The sequence below is a fragment of the Marmota marmota genome, unplaced genomic scaffold (assembly GCF_001458135.2).
Source record: "Marmota marmota marmota unplaced genomic scaffold, marMar, whole genome shotgun sequence".
NCBI lineage: Eukaryota > Metazoa > Chordata > Mammalia > Rodentia > Sciuridae > Marmota > Marmota marmota.
The window spans coordinates 9,551,731-9,575,181 of NW_025999900.1; the positions used below are offsets into that span (position 1 = coordinate 9,551,731).

General features: G+C 37.7%; 1 long non-coding RNA gene across 1 annotated transcript in view; it reads right to left on the bottom strand.

Moving 5' to 3' along the window:
- The window catches only part of LOC125615225, a 23,380-nt gene extending 492 nt beyond the window's left edge, over positions 1–22,888 (bottom strand). Inside the window, exons 1-2 of the long non-coding RNA XR_007345771.1 lie at positions 22,088–22,888; positions 6,314–6,354 (exon numbers count right to left, since the gene is read on the bottom strand). This is a non-coding gene — a long non-coding RNA (uncharacterized LOC125615225). The remainder of the gene's footprint in view (positions 1–6,313; positions 6,355–22,087) is intronic.
- Positions 22,889–23,451: the final 563 nt, after the last annotated feature.

Below are 23,451 nucleotides of genomic sequence, written 5' to 3' on the forward strand. Positions count from 1 at the left end.
GGGGGGGGGGGGGAAGGGTACACTTATACATTGCTGGTAGCACTGCAAATTGGTACAATCACTCTGGAAAGTAGTATGGAGATTCTTCAGAAAACTTGGAATGGAACCACAATTTGACCCAGTTATTCCACTCCTCAGTATATAACCAAAGGACTTAAAATCAGCATACTACAGTGAGTCAGTCACATCAAAGTTTACAGCAGCTGAATTCACAGTAGCTAGACTATGGAACCAATCTAGGTACCCTTCAATAGATGAATAGATAAAGAAATCTGATATGCAGATGCTAACACACAATAAGGGGAGGGGGAAGAAAGAACAGAAGTTCATTGGATTAGACAAAGGGGAACAAAGGGAAGGGAGGGAGGATGGAAATAGGAAAGACAATAGAATGAATTGTACATAACTTTCTTATGTTCATATGTAAATACACAAGTGTATCAAGTACAACCATAAGAATAGGAAGTTATACTCCATGTGTGTATAATATGCCAAAATGCATTCTACTGTCATGTATAACTATAAAGAATAAATAAAAATAAATAATTCACAGTTCTGTTCATGATTGCTCCTTGTCTGAAACCCACATCTTACCTCAATGCCTGATAGTGCTAAATCTTTTGGGGGACAGGGGGGCGGGTGAGAGAAGAATAGAAAGAGAATTCCTTGGATCTATCAACTAGGACAGCTTGGAAGATAGAAAAAGATTAATATATTAAAAAAAAAAAAAGACTTCCAACTCCTAAAAGTCAAATGCCTATTCTGAAGAAGCCAATGTATTGCTCTTTCAAGTACAGTGAAGAGTTAGTTCTCTTTGTTTAGTCCCAATTATTTAGACAGTATAAATCTCCAAATAAGAGGCAGGAATGCAAGGGATGAAGCTGTAGGAGTTCTATGCTGCTGGCACAAATATGGGTTTTATAACTTCCACACATGTTGACATGCTGAAAAAGGTTCAGGGAGGTCCTGTGGTCACCTAGGAGCAGAGTTATTAAAGCTTCCACAGCAGTGTGCTGTAACACTGGAGAACTGAATGGCTAGATTTCTTAACTGATACTTGTGATTTCACAAATATCATTGGTTTTCCTTAGATATGAATTTTAGGGAGTCTGTTTGTTTTTCTTTTTAAGTTGGTTTGGACCAACATATACAGTTGTCTCTCAGTATCCATGGAAGACTGTTTCCAAGACCCCTGTGAATACTAAATTCTGTAGATGCTTAAGTCCCTTATTGGAGATGGCGTAGTGTTACAAGTAACCTACTGGACCTCTTCCTATATACTTTATACTATCACTAGATGACTTACTATACCTAATACAATGCAAATGCTATGTAAATGACTGTTATACTGTATTGTTTAAGGAATAGTGATGAGTATTGTACAGAAGCAATTATTTTTTTCAAATATTTTCAAACAATGGTTATTTGAATCCATGGATGCAGAACTCATGAATACAATTAGGACCTAGTAACTATGTGTAGATGTAGAGTTTTCCAAAGGAGTTGAATTCACTATCAGTTTCAACCCAAACTTTGAGGGTTACTTCATTATTTATATTTTAACAATTTATATTATATTTATATTTTAACAATTCATCAAACTGACTGTTACTTTCTACTGGAGCCATTTTGTTAAATATCTAGGGTGAACAAATATCTCAACATGCCTGAGATTCCCTCAGTTTCAGTACTGAAAGTCCTCTGTCCCAGAAAATCCCTCAGTCTTGGGCAAATCAGGACAGTTTGGTGCCCTCCTGCTAGCCCTAGGCCTGGACTTCTGATCTGTATTGCTGGAGTGTCTAAAAGTGGATAGAAAGGGAAGTAGTTGCAAAAATAGCTGAAAAACGGAAAATCTCCACCAAAAATTTCCAGCCATGTTTCATTCTGAAGATTGTTTTCAAAAAATAATCCAGTGATCTATTTCACTCACCAGGGAAGAAATGGTTTCTTGCTTTGTAAGAATGACCCACCTAATGCATGGAGAAAATAAAACCATACCTAGAAACTGACTATAATAAATGCCACTAGAGTGAGGTTCTAAAATATTATCCCCCACCCCATTTTCCACAGTTAGAATCTAATAAATAATGCATAATGACAGGCAGCCATAACAGCATAAAATACAAACCTCACATTTCTTTGGTCCTATTCAAAGACTTTGGATCCTGTGTGCAGTAGACAAACTCCAGAGTTGGAGAAATGCCAAGAGTAGCAAACTCCAGAGGCCACACCTATAGTACCAGAAAAGCAGGCCACGAAAGGGGCCATTGGACTTCAACCTGTCTACCTGCTCCATTGCCAAATTCTCTAAGAAAACCAAGAGGCTTCAGTACCAGAACCTATAAAACAGGACTTACAGAATCAAGACAAAAACTTGCTTCATTATTTTGGGAAGCCAGGACCTTCTCAGTCTTGTGTGATTAAATATTACATTTAATCCTATGTGATTAAATGTTACAGATGATCCTATCTGTACTGTGTGAAGTTTCTACCATTCTGAACCATTAATCTCTTCACTTTATAGTAGGCAGAACAACAGCCCTAAGTATGTTCATGTCCTAATCCCTGAAACCTGTGAATAGGTAACCTTATCTGGATAAAGGCACTTTGAAGGTATGATTAAATTAAGGATCTTATGATGAGGAGTTTATCCTGGTTTATTGAGTTGTGTCCAATCTTATGGGCCCTTACAATCAGACAACCTTGTCTGTCTGAGTTCAGAGTCAGAAGGAGATGTGACTACAGTATAAAGACACACAGAAATGCAATGTTTCTGGTTTTGAAAATGCAGGAAGGGGGCTTCTAGAAGCTATAAAATACAAGGAAGTGGCTTCTCCCTTAGAGCCTCCATAAAGAAATGTAGCCCTGTTGAGACTTTGTTTTTAGCCCAGTGAAATCCCTATAGAACCTCACCCACAGAACTGTAAGATAAATTTGTACTGTGTTAAGCCACTAAGTTGATAATAATTTGTTACAGCAGCAATAGAAAACTAATACATCTCTCATCACTGCTGCTGTGCAATTTGCAAAATGCCTTAGTAGTATTTTGCTTCAGACCTCAATATTTGACCATTTCTTACTAGTGTTTAATTTGTTCCTCTGTATAGACTTTAAAAAACAGACTTAGTACTAGACCAAATATACTACAAATCCCTCTGACCATACAAAACAATACTTCCTTTTAGTTGTCTACTTTGTTTAGTTTCTCTCTTCAGCTTGTTAGCCCAGAGACTACTTACATAAGGAGCCTCTGAGCATAACTGAAACCAATAATTCTGTATGAAGGAAAAATGCTTTTTTAGGGCTGGGGATGTGGCTCAAGTGGTAGCACGCTCGCCTGGCATGCGTGGGGCGCTGGGTTCGATCCTCAGCACCACATTAAAAAAAAATAAAATAAAGATGTTGTGTCCACCGAAAACTAAAAAATAAATATTAAAAAAACTCTCTCTCTCTCTCTCAAAAAAAAAAATGCTTTTAAATGAGAGTGGAAAGCGACAAATAACCTCCTTAAAGTTATATGCTAAGAAACGACAGTTCTCAATATCCTTAGGGCATTCTGGATGTCACAGTGATTGGAAGACACCACTGGCCTTTTATGAGCCAAGAATCAGTACATCAAAAAGCACAATGAAGTATTATCCCATTAAACAGGCTGGTAATTCCCACTGACAAACAGCTTGATTGATTTGAAAATTTTCAGTATACTTATTAGCATGAATAAAAATCAGCACACACATCAAATAACATCATATTCTTTTAAAACAGTCTTAATTATTAGTAATATTTGGTAGAATTTAGGGGTGTGTTGGCCCTCACCTAAAAGATGTTAAGTACAGCTATACAGTCTTAAGAGAGTATATGCATGTATGTGCACACACGGTTTACTTCTAACCAGATCTAGACCAGAGATTCTCAACCTTGGTTACTTTTCAAAAATTACCCAAAGAGCTTTTAGAAACTACTATTGTCCAGACTCCCACCCTCACCCTCCCACCTCCCTCCCCACCACGCCCCCAAGATTCTTACTCCACTGGTCTGGGTAGGGTGTGAGCATCAGTGCTTTTCTGGAGATTCTGGCTTGCAGCCCACGCTCTGCTCTGCCCAGCAGGGAGCACTCTGTGGGACATACCCACTTGGATGAGGCTACTCCTCAGATCTGAATGCCATCTTCTCTTCCTGCTTTTATAGCACCATTCTAATTCCTCAGTTGATCTTCCACAAGACAAATCTGGGGGTGATTCTTGATGTTTTCCTCTCGGTTACCTCTCACTTTATACAACAATTCCATCAGTTCTCCCAAATCCAGTTCATTTCCAGACCTAAACCCCCACTGATTTCCCTTTCCACTTACCCTGCTGCCTAAGGAATTATCCTTTCAAAGAAAAATTCTGATCAGGTTCCCTTTCCTGGCTTCCCACCCTGAAGATAGAGTTTGGACACAGGAGTAAAGCACATGCGGGTCCATCCTAGGCTTCCTTGGCCTGCTTCTCCAGCCATAGCCACTCTAAATTCTAGAAGGTTCTCAGAGTGCCCTATGCTCTCTGGGGCCTCTCTGTACTTTCACATGTGATCACTTGTTCCCTCCTCTGCCTGATGGCACTTCATACCACTGCTCAAATGCCTGGCGCTTTTCCCCACCTTGCCTTCAGCCTGGCCCTTTCCTGTATGTGTGCTCTCTGCTCACAGTTTGACCACAAAGGCCTCCTTGGGCCCAGTTTCTCCTCCTGGAGACTAAGCAACTGAGCCAGGCCTGTGCATTTTTCATCTTTATATGCCCAGCATCTGGCATTCATTCTTTTGTTCATTCATTCAACGGTTTTATTAAATTTATAACAAGTGCCAGACATGCCAGCTACATGCTGGAGGCAAAATTGTTAAGAAGTTAGAAACCATGCCCGCTCTCTCAGAGCTTTTCTTAAAAGGGAGGTGGACAGCTGGATGAACATTCGTGATGAAACAGAAAGGTACTGTTTAGAGGACTGGGATAAGTTTGGTTTTGTGTTGTTTTTACACTCCCAGTGTACTAAAAAGTGAAGAAGTAGGGCTGGAGGTGTAGCTCAGTAGAGCGCATGCCTAGCATGCATGAGGCCCTAGGTTCCATCTCTCACAAAAAAAAAAATTTAAAAATGAATAAAAAAAACTGTCAAAAACAGGTTCCAAAGAATTGTGGCATATTCTAAAATGTCTACCTTAACAATCACAGTTGTAGGATGTATGCTGACTTTTCCTCCTGTCAGTGTCTAACAGATAACTTCATTGCAGATATCAAAAGTCCAAATCTGACAACCTTGTAAATGTGAGAAAAGGAAAACTGACCCTCAATTCTAAGGAAGATCTGCTACCTAATAAACAATAAATATTTGTTGAATGAGTAAATAAATGAATGACTAGTTCTAGTAAACTGAGCCATAAGTAGGTTTACTTTTTATTAGCATTTTCTGTAGCCCATTAGACAGTGTAAATAAAAATTAGAAACCCAACAGTCAAATTCAAGCTGTCATACGGTTCAATGGGTATAGAAGAGAAGTGGATGGGAATATAAATCAAGCAATACAGGCCCTGAGTTGACAGCTACTGAAACTGGTGATGAGGATATCAGAGTTTATTGTGGTACTAGCTCTGCTTTGGTATATGCTTGAAATTCTTCATAGTGAAGTTAACTTTTAAAATGGGGGGGGGGGTAAAACCAAATTCATTGACTAAAGGAAAGTATTACCTTCATGGGAGCAGACAAACACTTATCATCTGTCTCAGAATTATGGAGACCCTTTTGAGTCTACAACTAGATATAAATGGTGTTAGCTAGTTTCAAAAGCTAATAGTGCTTCTTCCAGAAGAATAGCCACCAGCTGAGATTGACCTTCTGTTATTACTGTTATTGGTACAAGAAAAGTCTTTCCAATGTCTACGACCCATCTGCTAAGAGCAGGGTTTACGTTCTTTGATCTAATCTCCTTTGAGCTTCTGTCTTGCACAGGGTATGTTCCCAGTGTCTGTAAACCATTAATCATGTTTGATACCATAAAAGCATATTCTGTCAAGGCAGCAACTTCAAAGGTTTTCTAGCTCAGATTTTTAGATAATGGGAAACTTGGGGTAAAAATCCAATTTTATCTATAACTAAAGAGAAACATTTTTTCCTTTGAATCCCATAGTCATGTCAATATTGTTAAGCGTGTATGAATATTTCTTTTCCATAAAACATAACATGTCTAAATGATTTCATCTATAGACATACTTAAGATTTTTTTCCCTTTTATAGTTCTGGTAAAATTCAAGAAGATTCTAAAAAAAAATATTTCATAACTCTTACCTCTTCAGTTTCCAAAGCCTGAGGCTCACTGGCAGATCTGGCTGTTGAGAAAACAGAGGAAAATGTATTTCTTAAGAAAATGAGAAATAAAATGATTTCCTTCAATATAGTTCCTCATTATTTCCCTTTTCTGTGCATATATGAATAGTCACAATGAACCCCACTATGTAGAGTTATAATGTACAAATGAAACATTAAAAGAGAAGAAATCATTTAATTTATGCTAATAAATTCTGAAAAGAAAATTAGAAATAGCAAAATACATAAGAGCTAAATGAGCAAATGAATGTTTCCATAATCAGAATTGATGCTAATGGCAGTATAGTTGGAAGGGCAAGGAGTCTCACAGGTTTACATTTCAGGACCTAAAAACATTTTGTAAACTCTTTCCTTTAAGAAGGATATATAGTATGTGAAATAAGAATTTCTCTTTTGTGAAATTCACTAGCTTGCACGAAAGCATGAAAACAAAAAGTCCACTTAGGGACCTAGGAGAAACAGAGCTTAGTAACAGAGGCTGGGCACCATGGGATGAACAAGAACAAGCTTTGCTCCTGACCTAACCTGTACACTCCAAGGCAGCAGAGGAAGCACACTCCTGCTCCAGTGTTAGGGACAGAGTTGGAGTCCATATTGTTTGTGTCATCTGCCTCTATAAAAGGGTAATTTAAGACAAGCCAGTGGTTATGAAAGTATTTATTGCATCCAAAGCTTCATGCAGGCTGCTTAGAGGTGAAAGGCACCTATGCCCTTAGTCACTAATGTGTCTTGTGAATGTTGAACAGAGGTGGCCTAATTGTGCCTACTGCCTGGTGTGGTTCATATACAGAAGTTTCCTATATAGAGGAGCTTCCTTCCTCTTCCAACTACAGAATGCTCAGTCTAAAGGGAATTGCCAAAGTCTCAGCAAGCACAAAGAGGTATCTCATATTGAGAGTACTACAACTGAAGGTGGAAATCAAATTCAGATTGGATCTCAGGGCCAAATAAACAGCAGCATCTCTAGAGATCTCACACTGCTTGAGACTGGCATGTAGGCTACATCTCAACACAACTAACACTATTCTCAGGCTACTATAAGGGGTCACATGTTTTTTAAAGAATCAAAGTTATTAAAAACCCATTATCTCATGATTAATGACAGCAAAGGAAAAGAAAACAAGCCAAGGGCAAAAAGCAACCTATTTTCAGAGAATGAACCCTGGGGATAACAATGACTGAGTTGCAAAATAAATCTGTTCAAGGGTGCTCTGTGACCAATATATTATTGCTGATAGTATATATGGGCATGGCTTCTCTGGGAAATAGTTTAGCACTATTTATCAAAAGTCTCAAATATATTCTCAATCATTATTTTAGTGACATCACTCCTTAATTTGAATTAAACAAATAGACAAAGAATTATTATGAAGACATTAGAAATAATCTTATTAACAATAATACACTCTTCTAAGTAAAACAAGACTCTCCACATGTAGAACAAACAATGGACACAACAAAATTAAATGATGAAAATGTATGTGAAACAATTAAGTGAAATAAGACATAATAAAATGTTATCAAAAAGGTAGCTTCAACTAATATTCTAATTTAAATTTGTATATTGACTAATCCCTCCTTATCTGAGGTTTTACTTTCCTTGCTTTCTGTTACTTGTAGTCAACCACTATTTGAAAATATTAAATATAACATTTCCAGAATAAATAACTAATAAGCTTTAATTGCAGGTCATTCTGAGAAGTATGATAAAATCTCATCCTTGCTTTCTCTATCTTACTCAGGACATGAATCATCCTCTTGTGCACTGTATCCACACTGTATATGCTACCCACTCTTAGTCACTTTGTAAAGGTCTCAATTACTATATCCACTGTTGTAAGATATCATAATTCTTGTGTTCAATTAACCCATGGGTGTGAGCCCTATGGGTTAATTGAACACAAGAATTATGATATCTTGCAACAGTGGATATAATAATCGAGACCAACACAGCTTCACCATGCCTACACAATTTACCTCACTTCCTCTTATCATGTAGGCATTGTATCATCTCATATCATCACAAGAAGGTGAGTATAGTATAACTGAGAGAGAAAGAGACCATATTCACCTAACTTTTATGAGAGTACATTGTTAAGATTGTTCTATTTTATTATTGTTAATGTCTTACTACACCTAATTTATAAATCAAACTTTACCATAGGTATGAATGTATAGGAAAAAAACATAGTATGTACAGGGTTTGATATTATCTTCAGCTTCAGGCATCCACTGGGGGCCATGGTGCATGTCCCCAAGGATAAGGGTATATTCCTGTACATCATATTTTTTAACACATAGTATCTATGATTTTTAAATATATAATATTTTCTAATATATCATACATGCTAACATATAACATTATAAATATGATATGTACATACTATAATATATAGTGTGAAAACAATATTTTCTAGTATGCAATATACATCTCTCATTCTGATACATATGTATGTATGTATGTATGTTTGTGTATACAGATACACACATTTTTTTTGTTTAGAAAAGGACTGGAAGAAAATACATAAAAATGTAAACCATACATTTCCTCTCTTTTATAGGATTATAGAAATGGCAGAAATTGCTAGATATGCCCCCAAATATGCTTTTCTTTTCTTCTATACTTTTAATAGAATTTTAAGCTATGCTATAAGCTATATATCAAAATACCTATTTTTCCCAGCTTCTCTGCTGCTAGGTGTATGGGAAAAATACATATGTGATAATCTTAAAAAAATTCAACCTATAATGAAATTTGGGCAACATATTCCTTCTTCTACCTATAAGAATACATATAAGAATAAAATATGTATTTTAGAATTTCTTATTATTTCATATACTGGGATACAACCAACACACACTCACACACACACACACACACACACATAAATTCTGAGTTTGAATTACCCTTTAATCAAAACTCACCTTATTCAAAGATTTTTGAAAAAAAAAGTTTTATTAAGGAAAAGTTGTTCCAACTCTAATAAAATCTGCTTAATGTATGCTCTAAAGAATAAATTTCAGCCACTGTATTACAGTTGTATATTTAAAAGTATGCCCAGACTTCTTAAAGTGAATTTTAGAAACATTTTTGACAGTTGTGTGTGTGCCTTCACACCGGTACTTCAGTGAATCATTGGTGTTTATATAAAATCCCAATGGCCAATCCACTGGCCCAAGTACACTTGGATGCCCATCAACCAAGCGTGTGCTTTGATTTTATTTTCTCCTAGAGTAATGACAGATTTGGCAGAGCTCCCATAATTTCCCCAGGCTCCCAGGTGACCCATGGGTCTGCATTATAAGATGGCTGTTCAAGATAACAGAGTCATACCCAGCCCACAAAATAAAGGCACCAGGTCTACTTATGAATCAGATCAGAACAATAGTCTCATTAAAAGCAGTCTGTAACTGTATTAGGGCAATACACTGAGGATCATTTAAATCTAAAATAATGTTTTGCCAGCAGCATTTGGTGCCTGTTAGAGGATCATTAGTCTTGTGCACAGGCACACAGATGCTCCACCAGGTTGACCTTAGAGACTTACATGTAATTATATATCAGAAAAAGAAACTATTTCCCCACTCTCAAGGGAATGCCAGTTGGTCTTTTTCTCCCCTGTGAACTGCAATGCCCAACACTAATATAGCTAGTTCATATTCAATAAGAAAGCCAGGCTATAGTCAGGATGACTATGCCAGTGTGTTCTCAAAAAACCCCTAAATTCTCTCCCGCAATAGGCAAACCAGAGCTGATAGTCAAAGCTCTGAATTCTTTCCCCCTCTTCCCTCTACAGGAACATAAGCAAGCCAACTCAACAGGCCTAATTGCCATGGTAACAACATGCACTCTGATTATGAGTGTGTTTGTTTTTTTAAAATGACTCACAGATTGTTCCCCCAGAAACCCCAGACACACAGGTTTCTGGCTGGCTTATGAAATGCATCTAAAGTTTTCTTGCAAATTTCTTGCTCCTATTAGCATATCTGGTGCAATGGAGAGTGATCCATCAAATCAAACATACTCTTTTCCTTAAGGATAAAAAAAGAAAAAGAAAAAAAAAAACCACGTGGTCCCTTAAACACTACAAGATTAATCAATTTAAACCTCAGGTTTATAATGAAATTAATTTGAGTTTGTACACTGGAGATAATTAATCTGTTCCTAATTTAAATAATTAAGGTATTTCATAATGTAGTTTTAGAAATCCAAATGAAATAATCAGGCAAAATAAGATCTGTAGTAAAAAAACTATCAAATAAAATAACCCAAATATGGGGGTATATGCATGGTCAAATGTAAAGTATTACAAAATAATATATGTAAATCTTAATACAAGATGTTTTAAAACCAAGGTGCAAAATAAAATCATTAATTTAATCAATCTGAACATGAAAGAGTCCAGACATTTGAAAGAATATGAACTACTTCCATTTATTTTTTTTCAACAAATATATTTAATACCATCTATGAACTATGCATATTGTTTATAACCAGAATATCACAATAGGGCTTAAGGAAGACTATTGTCTTAGTGGAGACCAAGGCCATGGGCATGGCTGGGTGCATTCTCTTCTCTCAGGAAACTCCTTCACTGCTCAAGGCACCATTCTGGGTAGATCTTTCATTACCTAAAAATCATAACCTGATGATCATATCAGGCCTGAAATTCAGAGTCCTGACTTTGGTACAATAGTTGACTTGCTCAAAGAAAACAGATGCTGATAATTTTAGTCTGTTGATTTCTTCTGTATGAAACGGAAATAACTTTATTTTAAAAGAATTTAAGTAGAAATTACTTATATAAAGCTATTTAAATTCCTTGATTCTAACATACTACATTTTGTGCACAAATGCATGCGCACACGCACAAACACACACACACACACACACACACCTATACCTAGTCATTAGAAATTACACTTTCTGAAGAGCTACACATTTTATGTACATTGACAATAAAATGTTTTTTTTTTCCCTCTAGAGTTTAAAGGTAAAACCAGAGTGACTATCAGGATAAACTGGAGTATACTGTGGTAACAAATAAACTGACTTAATACTGTTCTCACAACACCGCTGATTTCCAAGGAATGTGTTTGCAGCCTGGTCTATAGCTTCCTCATGGAAGTGACATACACCACTGTGCTTACATTGCCCTAGCTGATGCAAGGCACATGGCCATACCTTGTATAAACTTCTTACCAGTTGGGAAGGAGAACTGGAAATATTTATGAGTAAGTCCAGTGGATTTCCAAACAGTGCAAGTCTGAGACTGGCACTTCATTAAGAGAAAACATGGACATCTGACTATTCCAGGAAAATGGGCACCCTTAGTTGTCCAACTCCAAGGTCTGAGTCCCTGTGGTTAATATTAGTCCACAGCAATCGCTTCTGCTAGAAATTGGCAAGAATTCTTTGAATAAAATAAAATAAACTCCAGTGCAGATCTGTAGTAACAATTACAGAGTAATAGCTACCCTTCGTTAGTAATTAACCCAGGTACCATGCTAAATAAAATTTTATATACATATAATCTTCTCCAGACAAAGTAGGTATCATCATTATTTCCTATTTTATAGATGAAGAAACTGAGGCACAGAAAGTTTAAGCAACTTGTCTAAGTGACTGTGACTCCAACTACTTTGCTCTTCTATCAATTACGCCTTAGGATTATTATTTTTCTGTTAGTATATTTTAAGGCTTAAAATGTAAGACTTTTTTTTTACCTAGAAATTCTCACCTTTTCTTAGTTAAGCTTTTCTTATTTTAATTTAAAAGTCTTGGAGTTGTTCAATATTCACTTTTTTTCTCCCCAAAGGGAAAGAAATAATAACACTGCTAGGGAAATGGCTTAATGCCCGCGCACAACAATGTCCCCAGAATACAATCCACATTCATGAGTTTAAAAGAAAAATGGCAAAGGATCAATTCATTTCTCCCAGGAAAGCCATGCAAATGACAGATTTTTTTTTCTTGTTTAAATGTTTTTACATTTTTTTTCTGTCCTACACAGATCAGATAAATACTCACCTTAAACAGAGCTCTGTTGGCAAAGCCTAGAAATTATCTTTACTTTCCTGTTTAAAAATGCAAATATAAGAGTAGGAGGTGCTCAGTCATTTATTACAGAAAAAGTACTCCTTAGCCTGTTACGATGAAAATGCACCTTGGAGACAAAGCAGTCAAAATACTAATGACAGCAACTGCACTGAACTCTCCCTTCCTCACGATTGCTGCCTCACCCAGGCAGCCTCGGAAAAAAATGCCCAAGAAGGAAGCAGGAGCCACACTGGAAACGCAGCACTACTTGGTGCTGCCTCCGAGTTGGGAAGTGGAAACCTATCATCTAAACAGTTCATGATCAGGAATCCCAGAGATTATTGATTCCTCTCTTCCAGGTGCTGTAATCACCAAAATACAGTCCTCTCTAGAGAAAACAAGGTTTTCACTTATGTCAGACAGATACCAGTCATAGAAACCTTGGCCTTTTGAAGCTCATTACTCAGCCCAGGGTGAATTTTATTTAGATCAAATTGATTTAAATGACCAGGCAAGAAGACTCAATTTAATTATATATATTTTTTTGACATTGCAGAAACACAGGGCTGGTTGTCTAAATTAAATGCCATTCCTATTGCTTTTTTAGGACTTTCTGGAATATTCTATTTAGAAAGATATTCCTTATTTTGTCTTTCTTCAGCCTTGTGTGTTTTCCTCAAGGAATCTTTATCTAAACTAGATCATTACCACCAACAAAAAACAAAGTGTGTGTGTGTGTGTGTGTGTGTGTGTGTTTCTCTGAAAGGGGAATGCATGGAAACACTTCCATTCAAAGTTGTGTGATCTTGGTAAGTTATTTAACCTTTTTTAAGTCTTAGTGTCTTTACTGATAAAATGGGAATACTAGTAGTGGTGACTGGCTACGAAACAACCGACAACCCCTTCTTTCTTGCTAATAGAACCTTTTTATAGTCCTTTTTTCCTGGGGTCTGGTGACCTTGTTCTTTAGAGATGCGGGGCTGCTCTATGGCTTCAGGAGGAGACTCTTAAATGAGTCTTAAACCCCAGTGGTTTGATCTACCTGGTCACTAACATAGAAGTCATATGAGTTGGGAGGGGAATTCTGCTGGAGACAGCTTTGCTATAACTTTACTAAGAGCAGCAGAGAATAATTTAGCCCTGTACTATGCTTCTACATATTGATATCTGCCTTTAATTCTGAAATTGGAGTAGTCATCTTGACACAGTGAGGGGAGCTCAATTAATCAACCCATTGAGGATGTCAGAGAGGGAGAAAGGAAAGAATTTAGGTTGCTGAGGACATTGTCCAGCTACCACATAACAAGCTCTGAAGCTGCCCTCCTTTCAAGTCTTGAGATAATATTCTATTGTTTAAGCCGTTTTGGTAGGGCATTTTTCCCCCCATGAGTAGCCAAAAGTATTCTCGTAGAAAAATACTAGCTGAAAACAGTAATGTATATAAAGTATCAATCACAAATTCAAAATTCAATAAATAATGATTCTCAACTTGATTCTCAAAACATCTTCTAACACAAGTACTTTAATCTGTATGGTTAGAATGACTCTTCTGGAAAGTTTTCCCTGGTTCCCCTAAACAAAATTAAGGACATAAATCATTGCTTTCCTTTCTTTATTCACCCAAGAGATAATACCAAGGACCTAAGGTTATTTTAAACAATAAGGATGGTGTTTAATTCAGACAACAAGCCCTGTAGAGCTGATTGCAGTGTAGGAAAATAATATAATTAAATGGAGTAGTCTTCCTGACTGTGTAAGTCAATTTGATCTAAAAAAACCTAACCCAGAGCAAGTACTCAACAGAAGGGCCAAGTGTTTTGCATTCGGAGTCCACCTAGTTTAATTGAAAAGCTGCTTTCTGTAGAGGAAAGACATATTTTAGATTACCATACATGGATGTTCAAAAGTCACATTTCCTGGGCCTTTCACCTCAGCCTTACTTCAGAAAGGTATTTGCATCTTCTGCTTGGAGACAACTCCCCACCCTAGAAATTCACATGGCCAACTCCTTACCATCATTTAGGTCTTATTAACTCCAGGGTCATCTTATTAACTCCAAGATCACCCAACAAAGCTGAGTCCCACTGACCACCACGATCATACGCACAATCTCTATTATTCCATCCATTTCTACAAATATTTTCTCATTTTGTAATTTCTGTCTGTGGGTTCCAGTCCTGGCTGATTCTAATTTAGTCAGTCTGGAGTGAGACTGAGACAAAAATTTTTCAAAATACCCTTAATGATTTCTAATGTGCAACTAGATCTAAAAACCACTGGTGTGTGTGTTTATTGAGTCTATCTCAAAACTAGAAAGTAAGTTCCAAGCAAACAAAGGACTGGCTTGTTTTGTTCATTGTTTGTCTCCTTGGCATCTAGAAGGGTGCAGGGCACATTGCAGACATTCATTTAAGACTTGCAGAGAGACAAACTAACTGAATTATAATAATTTCTGTATTTGTCTGTTTTCCCCAGTAGTCTGTGAGCTCCTAAATGACAAGTACTGTGTCTAGTTCACTCTAAATCCAAAAATGAGTCACTCAAGAAAGTTCATCAAATAAATGGATGATAAACAAACTGCACTGTGAGACAAAGATGAAACCAGATGTGACTGCTGTCCTCAAAGATCTTACCATGTGGTTAAAAAGAAAAGGCATGCAGAAGTATATTCTACATACTACTTCCTAGTCATATAAAGGAATGAGTTAAATGCTGTGATAAAAGACCAAAGGATGATTTCAAAGGAGGCAAAGACAATTCCTTAGTGGGGAAAAAAGGAAAGAAGCCAAGAAAGGCACCACAAAAGAGGTAACATTCAAACTCAGCTTTCCAGGACAAATGGAATCCGTCTATTTGGAGAGGTAAGCTGGGGTCAAGTATAGGGTGTCTCTCTGGAGCAGAAAAGCTATTCCAGGGAGAGAAAAAAACACAACCCACAAATCAGCCCAGCTGGAGGTGAGGAGGGCCTGAATAAGACACCAGTTAGCAATACAGAAAAGAGATAGCATCAGGATGTTTTCCAATTTGCAATGCCAAGGGCTGTGCTACATTCCACAACACAGTCACGCAGTAAGGAAAATAGTGAAACTGAGTCTTTGTAATTGAGGTACTGAAAGAGGAAGGTGTCACTAATAATCATGGAATTAGGTGAGGAGATGGTTTTGAGGTGTGGAAAAGGCAATGTTGAGCACCATCTTGGATGCATGAGCTTTACCTTTGGTGGGTTGGATGTTCTGGTGAGTTTACAGTCACCTCACCAGGTGTGCAGGCTCAGAAAGTAGGTGAGAGAACAGATTTGGGACTGCCCCATGAACAGCAATGATTGAAATCACAGGAAATGATGTAATTAAGAGAGAGGGAGTAATTAAGTGAACCAAAGAGGAACCAAATCTTGAGAATACTAATATTAGAAAGCAGGAATTGGAGTTAGTGAAGAAGCCTTCATAGAGGTAGGAAGAGAACTTACAAGAGAATCAGCAGAGGTTACAATAGTTAAGGGGAAACTGATGGCAGCAGGTTTATTATTTTTTATTTGTAACTAATTTATGAGTGTATAAAAAAGTAAGCATGTTTATAGACAAAGAGTAAAGGACCAATCAAGAGAAGAAACCAAATATGTAGCAAAGAGAAAATTATGTATGATACAATCCCTTAGAAAATAAGAGAGAATCGGATGGAGACTCCATGTAGATGTTCTTCTCCTGGTTTAAAGGAATGTTATGTTAATTTGACCTAAAAGAAGGAATTAGTGAAGCTATGATCTATATATTTGTGCTCCCCTCTCTCCTCCCCATTCATATATTGACATCTATTCCCCAATGCAATTAGTATTGGAAGAAGAAAACTTTGGAGAAGTGATTAGCTCATAATCGCCTCAGGAATGGGAGTGGTGCCCTTAAAAAGGAGGCCTTCGGGGCTGCTAGCTAGTCCTTCCATCAGATAAAAACACAAAGAATGTATCATCTATGAGAAATAGGCCCCTACCAAACATCTAATCTGCTGGCACCATGATCTTGGACTTCCTGGCCTCCAGAACTGTTAGAAATAAATTTCTATTCTTTATAAATTAGCCAGGTAATTTGTTAGAGCTGTCTGAATGAACTAAGATAAATGAAGACAGAGAAATTTTGAAGTGACAAGATAGGAGATTAAGAAAGCCTGAAATTTATACCTTATCAGAAAATGAGAAGGTGAGGTCACCAATAATGAATAAAGGGAGTAGCGACCTGGTCTGAATGGTTTTCATTGAAAATGTGCAGGGGAGAGTGAAAAGTGAAATACAAAAGAAAGTAGGAAAGGATTTTCAAGGAACAGGAATGACCCTGCTGACATAACAATGAATCCAGAGTGAAACCAACCTACCCAGCTTCCAGCCCTTCTCTATTACCTATGGCACCTGGGAGAAGATCAGGGGGATGGCTGGCCCCACCAACCAGGCATGCTGTGGCGAAAGGGAGGCCATGGAAAGGAAGTCCAAAGACTGCTCTTTCACAGTCTTTCCATTAAGAGCTCAACTATTTATAGCTATTTGCCAGGAGATAAAAGAGCTGGTCCTGCCTTATCTCAAACCTCAGTGGACAGTGGTACCACTTCTAAGAAAAATGTTAGCACTAAAATTTGATGATTGAGCACTCTCTTTTTAAAGATTTAATGAAGCTCTCTAGAGCTTGTCTGAACACTGACTCTCATTAAACACAACTTTTTTCTTTTAACATAAAGAGCTTTCAGGAGACCTCTCATACTTTTATCTGAAAAATTAAATCTCTATTCTGCAGTACCTTCCTTATACTACAACAAATTTGGACACAAAAATTGCATATTTATATAAGGCATTAAATTTAAACATTACCCCCCTTTTCTGAACAAAATAATTTAGTCTTACAAATAATTTTAAGAGTGACAGAGAATAAAGATTTTTCTCTATCCATTTGCCCTAATATGGCAGGAAGAAAAATGGAGTTTGAATTGGGAGATGATGGATTAATCAACTGTACAACTTTCAATTCCAGGCCTATTTCATTATCCATCATGAAGGGGTTGATAAAAGCTAGGTCATGCCAGGCCATTTTCAGTTCCTGCCATTCTACCATGTCCAAGGCCAGGGACTAAGTCTTATTTATTTATTTTTTTAGGTTTTAATTGAAAAATAATAATTTTGCATATTTATGGTTACTATATGATATTTCCATTCATGATTGAGTACATACATGAAATGATCAAACCAGGCTAATTAACATATCTATCACTTTAGGGGCAGAATCTCAATATAGTTCTATAACTCTCCTATCCACCTACTCTAGTAAAGCTAGGCACATGGGCTCTCCCAGTAATTATAGAACAGAGATTTTCAAATTAAATAAAATTGAGGATCATTATCTGCAAGCCCCCAACCCCACGCACACACCTGCCCATGCATAAAGTTAATAGACAGTTGTCACTTAGGAGCACTTCAAACCCTTTAAGGTCAATCAATGTCTGCACCCACACTGTGAAGCTCAGATATTGGAGCTATTCAAGGGTCCTCCCTCAGCTTTCCTAAGTCATATCTACATCCTGCCTCACTGGTTTCAGGATTAGGAGTGATATCTGTAGTGGAAAATGAAACAGAAATGTTCTCTATTTCTAAAAGTGAAATTTGGATTGGAATCATATTTCATGGGTAGAAACTTGTTGTCTCGGAAACTCATTGTACTGTCTCACTGCTATAGCCTGTGGCAGAGACTAGTGCCCTCCATCATAAAGGATTTGAGAACAATTCAATACTTCAGTTTCTTCTCTCTTTTTCTGACTCTGATACCTGTTGGACATTTTTCTTATCCCCAGTAGCTTCATTAATGAGTAGGGACCAGAAAGACGGAAGCAGCCTCCCTCCAGTGACTCCTTGAGAGTAGCCTGGCCTACCACTTGACCAGCACGGTCACTGGTATGTGTGACTGCCAACAATAAGGAATTTCACTGTCAGGTTCTTGACATTACCAGTTCACAGAAGCTATGAATATTTTCTTACTTTCTCCTTTGATTTTAAAAGTTACTTTTGAGAGAAGTATTATATTTGGGCAGGAATAAGACTTGTATGCAGGAGATTAACTACAAACATTATGACATAATGTTAAGAAATTTTAAAATGTTGCCTCAAAAATAATCCAGTGAAAAATCAGTAAAGGATTTGAATAGATACTTTGCTCGATAGATATGTAGCCAGTCTGTCCATGAAAAGGTACTCAACAGCACTAATCATTAAGAAAATGCAAATGCAAATCCAAAGGACAATGAGATTCCACTTCCTATGTATTAGGATGTCTATTATCAAAAACAAACAAAAACCAGAAAATCAGAAATAAAATAACAAATGTTGGTATGGGTGTGGAAAAACTGTAACCCTAGTAGGAATGTAAAATGGTGTAGCTACTGTGGAAAACAGTATGGCAGTTCTTCAAAAAATTAAAAAGAATTACTAAAGTCCTATAAGTCTGCAAAGTTAAAGAAGGACTCTAACAGATACTTGCATACCTGTATTTGTACTATCATAATTCATAATAATCAAAAAGTGGTCCAAGTGTCCATTGAAAGATGAATGGATAAACAGTAGGTGGTATATACACACAATTTAATATTATTTAGCTTTAAAAAAGAAGGGAATTCTGACACATGTGACAACATGGATAAACATTAAAGACAATAAAAAATCATACAATATTTTTCTTAGGAAAGAAAAATATTGTATAATTCCATTTATATGAAGTTCTTAGTCAAATTTATAGAGACAGTGGAATAAAGATGATTGCTAGGGTCTGGGAGTCATTGTTCAATAGGTACAGAGTTTCCATTTCGCAAAATTAAAAGATGTTCCATGGGTGGATGGTGGTGAATAGCATAGCAATGTGCTATACTTAAGATTACAGAACAATCCACTCAAGAATGGTTAAAATGGGATATTTTATATTATGAATATTTTTCAAAATTAGAAAAAGTCTTCTCCACCTTTGGAAGCAGTGACAAAGATAAAGAGAATGTTAACTTTTTCTTATGCCTCCAAGGAAGAAAAAATAATACTTGAGTTTCTTCAGTGTACCATACACTCATTTATCATACACATAAAAACAAAAACAAACCAAACAAAAAGCCTGGTTATGTGCTGCTAATCCTTCTTTACAATGAAAAAATTAAGGTTCATAAATTAATGTACTGGGTCAAGTAGTAAGAGCATGGTAGGATTCAAAGGCAGATCTGCCCGACTCCAAAGCCTGTGTTCTTTTTATTCCTTTGTGTTCTTTTCTTCTACCCACAGTAATCTTTTGTGAGCAGGCTTTCTGCTTTGACTATAGAGCTTTTAGACTTAAAAGTTGGGCCTGTCTTCTGAAATAGGCTAAAAAAGCCAGTCAACCAAACACATTCACTACATGCCCACCATATGAGGCCCAGGGCTGGCCATGAAATAATGGAGTCACGTTTCCATTCAGCCATTGGTCATATGGCGGGGGTGGGGAGGAAGCATACAATTAAAATTTCAATGTTGGTTGACTCCCTCAAAAGCCACTGAATACCCTGAGCAAAAGCAATATATCTTCAATATCCCATATGGCCAGAAAAAGTGGAAATAGTTTTCATTTTGCAGCATAGGAGAATATTCATATTTTTCCTAAACATCTCACCATCCTAATTACTGATCTGCTGTTACTAACGTTCTGCTTCAAGCTGGAATTTAACAATTATGGAAATGTTTTGTGCTGTGAGGAAAACAGGCAGCTCTTAGTTGTTTTCAGAAGAGAAGGGGCCTCTTGACTCCACTATGTCTGTTGGCCAGGGTTTCATTTTCTTACTGTTGGATGAAACACTCACAGAGGGGTAACACACATTTTCTATACATTCCCAAACAAAGCAGGGTGTTGGCATTATCTGCCGACTACAGCTTGTAGATGGATCAATACCAGAGGGTAAGCCCTGCCCTCATTCATGCAGCTCAGATTCCCAACTTTCTATTTCATTTAATGACTACAGCTTGATTATAGGACTGTAAGATCTACACTAGGCATTCTATCTAGGAAGATTATCTTACATCTTTGACTTTAGGATGCAAACTGGAAGTGGAACTGTGGAATCCTGACATGACTTGTTTTGCCTGTAGCTTTGATTCATTGAATCCTCAGATGAGCTTCATGGTTTCCACACCAGCAATACTTTGTCTCTTAGACATGGTGCCGGTTTACTTTAATGAGAAGTGGCCTCAGAAAAATAGACATTTTTTTCTTTAGTACCAAGAAAAGCTTCCTATCTCTGAAACTGTGTTTTTACTCCACAAATTCTGAGAGGCCAAAGCAATTTCATGAAGATGGCAAAAAACAACAAAACAAAACAAAAAACCCTTTATCTATTTACAACTGGCAATGGTGAACCAGGAGGAGGCATATACATTCTCAATTGGTATATCTGGTTATGAAAAACTTGTATTTTAAAAATTTGTGAGTGTTAAAACATGTCCTTTTTATTATTTTTACTCTACTATAAGCAGTTCTTTCTTTCCTTTGAAAAATTATCACCCTTAATTGTGAAAAATAAAACCAAGAAAAACCCTTTTATCAATGACCATCAATTGCTTAAACCCACTTTGTTGAAGAAACAAAGCTTGATTTTTTTTTTTAAATCATGTTACACTAGGGTAATAAACTGTTTCTCCTACATATCCTGCAAAGGAACCTCACAATCTCAGTTCTAGTTCGTTAGACCTATTTACTGCACTTTTACATATCATTCATAAATATGAACAAGTCACAGCCCTAGGCTCTCATTAATAGCATCCATTGCTCAGGAAAATTAAAGAATAAAAATTATCTCCTGCTTGGACTACTTCAGTCTATTAACAGTATATACAGGTAAGGAAATAACCCAGCTCACTTTTATATTTTGTCCCTGACCGAGGTTAGCATGACCTAGAGATGAATAAAATCCATATAAACATAAAATCCATATGTACGCCAGTATTCGATTCTGGACAAGTTAGGGTCCCCAGACCCGCCACGCTTCTTTGAATAAGGATGCAACTTTAGGATAAGACCTACAGGCAAATGGAAGCTGTTTCTGAGGTTACCCTGAAAGCAGCCGCACAGAGCTGAGGGAGGAAGACACCGTTGTTTTTTTTTTTTTTTTTTTTTTTAATGGTAAATACTGCCCCTCACCTTCGCAATTCGAGCCTTTGTTGGCAAATTCTTAGTACAGAAGGATCTAACTCCCCAAAAAGCCAAATCACAGCCATTACAATGCAAAGCAGAAGACAGCCCCGTGCAATATGTAAGAAAGAAAAATGCAGATTGACATTTTTTCCACCACTTACACCCCTAAACAAGAGGACTGCAACACTGATGACCAAACCACAGCTTCATAGCCCCGGTTTGATTTCAACTCAGCCCTGTTTTCCTTTCAAGAGAACTATGCAAACCGCTCCTTACATTTAGCGCGTTTTTTCTGGCGAGTCACCCAAGGTAAGCACTAGAGGATGATTTTTGTTGTTGTTGTTTTAAGAAAATGTGTCACAAATTTGACCATCATTCTTAAAAGCCCTTTTAAAAGACCAAGACTGATCATCCCCTAATCGAGAAGCAATGTTCTCAGCTTCCCTTAGAAATCTGCCCTAAAATCCACAGGCAAATGGTCACTTTCCTCAATTAAAAAGGAGCAACATGGAAAAACGTCTCCTTTACCTTGGCTCCTGAGGCTCGGTCAGAGGAGAGTGGCTTTCCTTTCTCCGGAGCTGATCTGTGTAGGCGAGTACCGCGGCGGCCCGCCCAGCCCAGCCCAGCCCAGCCCAGCCCAGCAGTAGTAGGAGTTGCCCACAGAGCGCGGCGGCGGCGGCAGCAGCAGCGTCGTGTGTATGTGTAGCAGCTGCGGCTGCAGCCCAGGGACTAGTCCCCACCCAGCTTTGTCTTCAATCATCGTTCTTCGTACAGGAAGCAGTGCATCTCCCACTTCCTCCTCTTTTTGGTAGCTGTTAGAAGCTTTTTCTTTGCTTCTCTCTTATTCCGTTTCAGGACTTACTCTAGTGGTTTTTGCCTGCTCTGGGCTACTGACAGTAATTTGACTGTAATCCTGGGGACCCCTTTGTCCCTCTGGTGCTATTTGTACCTTCCTTCCCCTTTTCATTCCTCATTCCTCACCTGCTAACTGCTTCCACAGACTGACCCAAGCAGCCCCCTCTTTGTCATCGAAGCTGCTTTCTGAGCCTGAACTTGGCTTCTTATCTTCTTGCTGCTGCTGCTGCTGCTATTTTTATTGGGTCAACAGCCCCTGCCCAGGCTCTGGCCCTGATATCCAGGACCAGTCTAAACTGTTCCCTGATTTACAATGGTTCCTATCTTCGCCAGCTGGGAGCTGGCAGTTTCTTGATTCAGCATTTTCCTCTGTGGCCAACTTTCCAGACACTTCATTTCTCCAAGGTCTCACCACCACTGAGATTTTACTTAACTCACATGCTCAGAAAGGAATGGTAAGCCTTCTTGTGGAGCATAATAGCTAAACCAAGTCCTGTGGTGCTGCCTGTAGACCTAATGTGAACACATATTCTCTAAAGGCTTTCTTAGAGATTGAGGTGGATTCCCAGCCCAGCAATAGAACCCTGGCCCCCACCTCTACATAGACTCACACTGGTAGGGCTGAGAGGACCCTCAGGGCCCTCCAGTCCCTTCATTTCAGGTAGTGTCATGGATAAGGGTAGGGAGTGAGGGCAGTGGGTCTGCCAGAGTTTCAATCCAAGCTGCCATTCCTGACTGTATGAACTTGAGCATATCCTTTAACTTCTGTGCACCTCAATTTCCTCATCTGCAGGATGGAGATGATTGTAGTCATAACCCACAGTGGAAATCTGGGCATTAAATAAGACCAAACACAAGATGCTAATAATAGTTCCAGGAACATAAGAATATCCAACAAATATTAGCTCTTATTATTTTTAGAGGATATTGGAGTTCTGAGGTGGCAAGTAACCTGGGCTGTCAGTAACCAAACCAGGATAATGGTTGGTTTTCAAATCCCTACAGTTAGTATATTTACCGTTTATCACTAATGTACT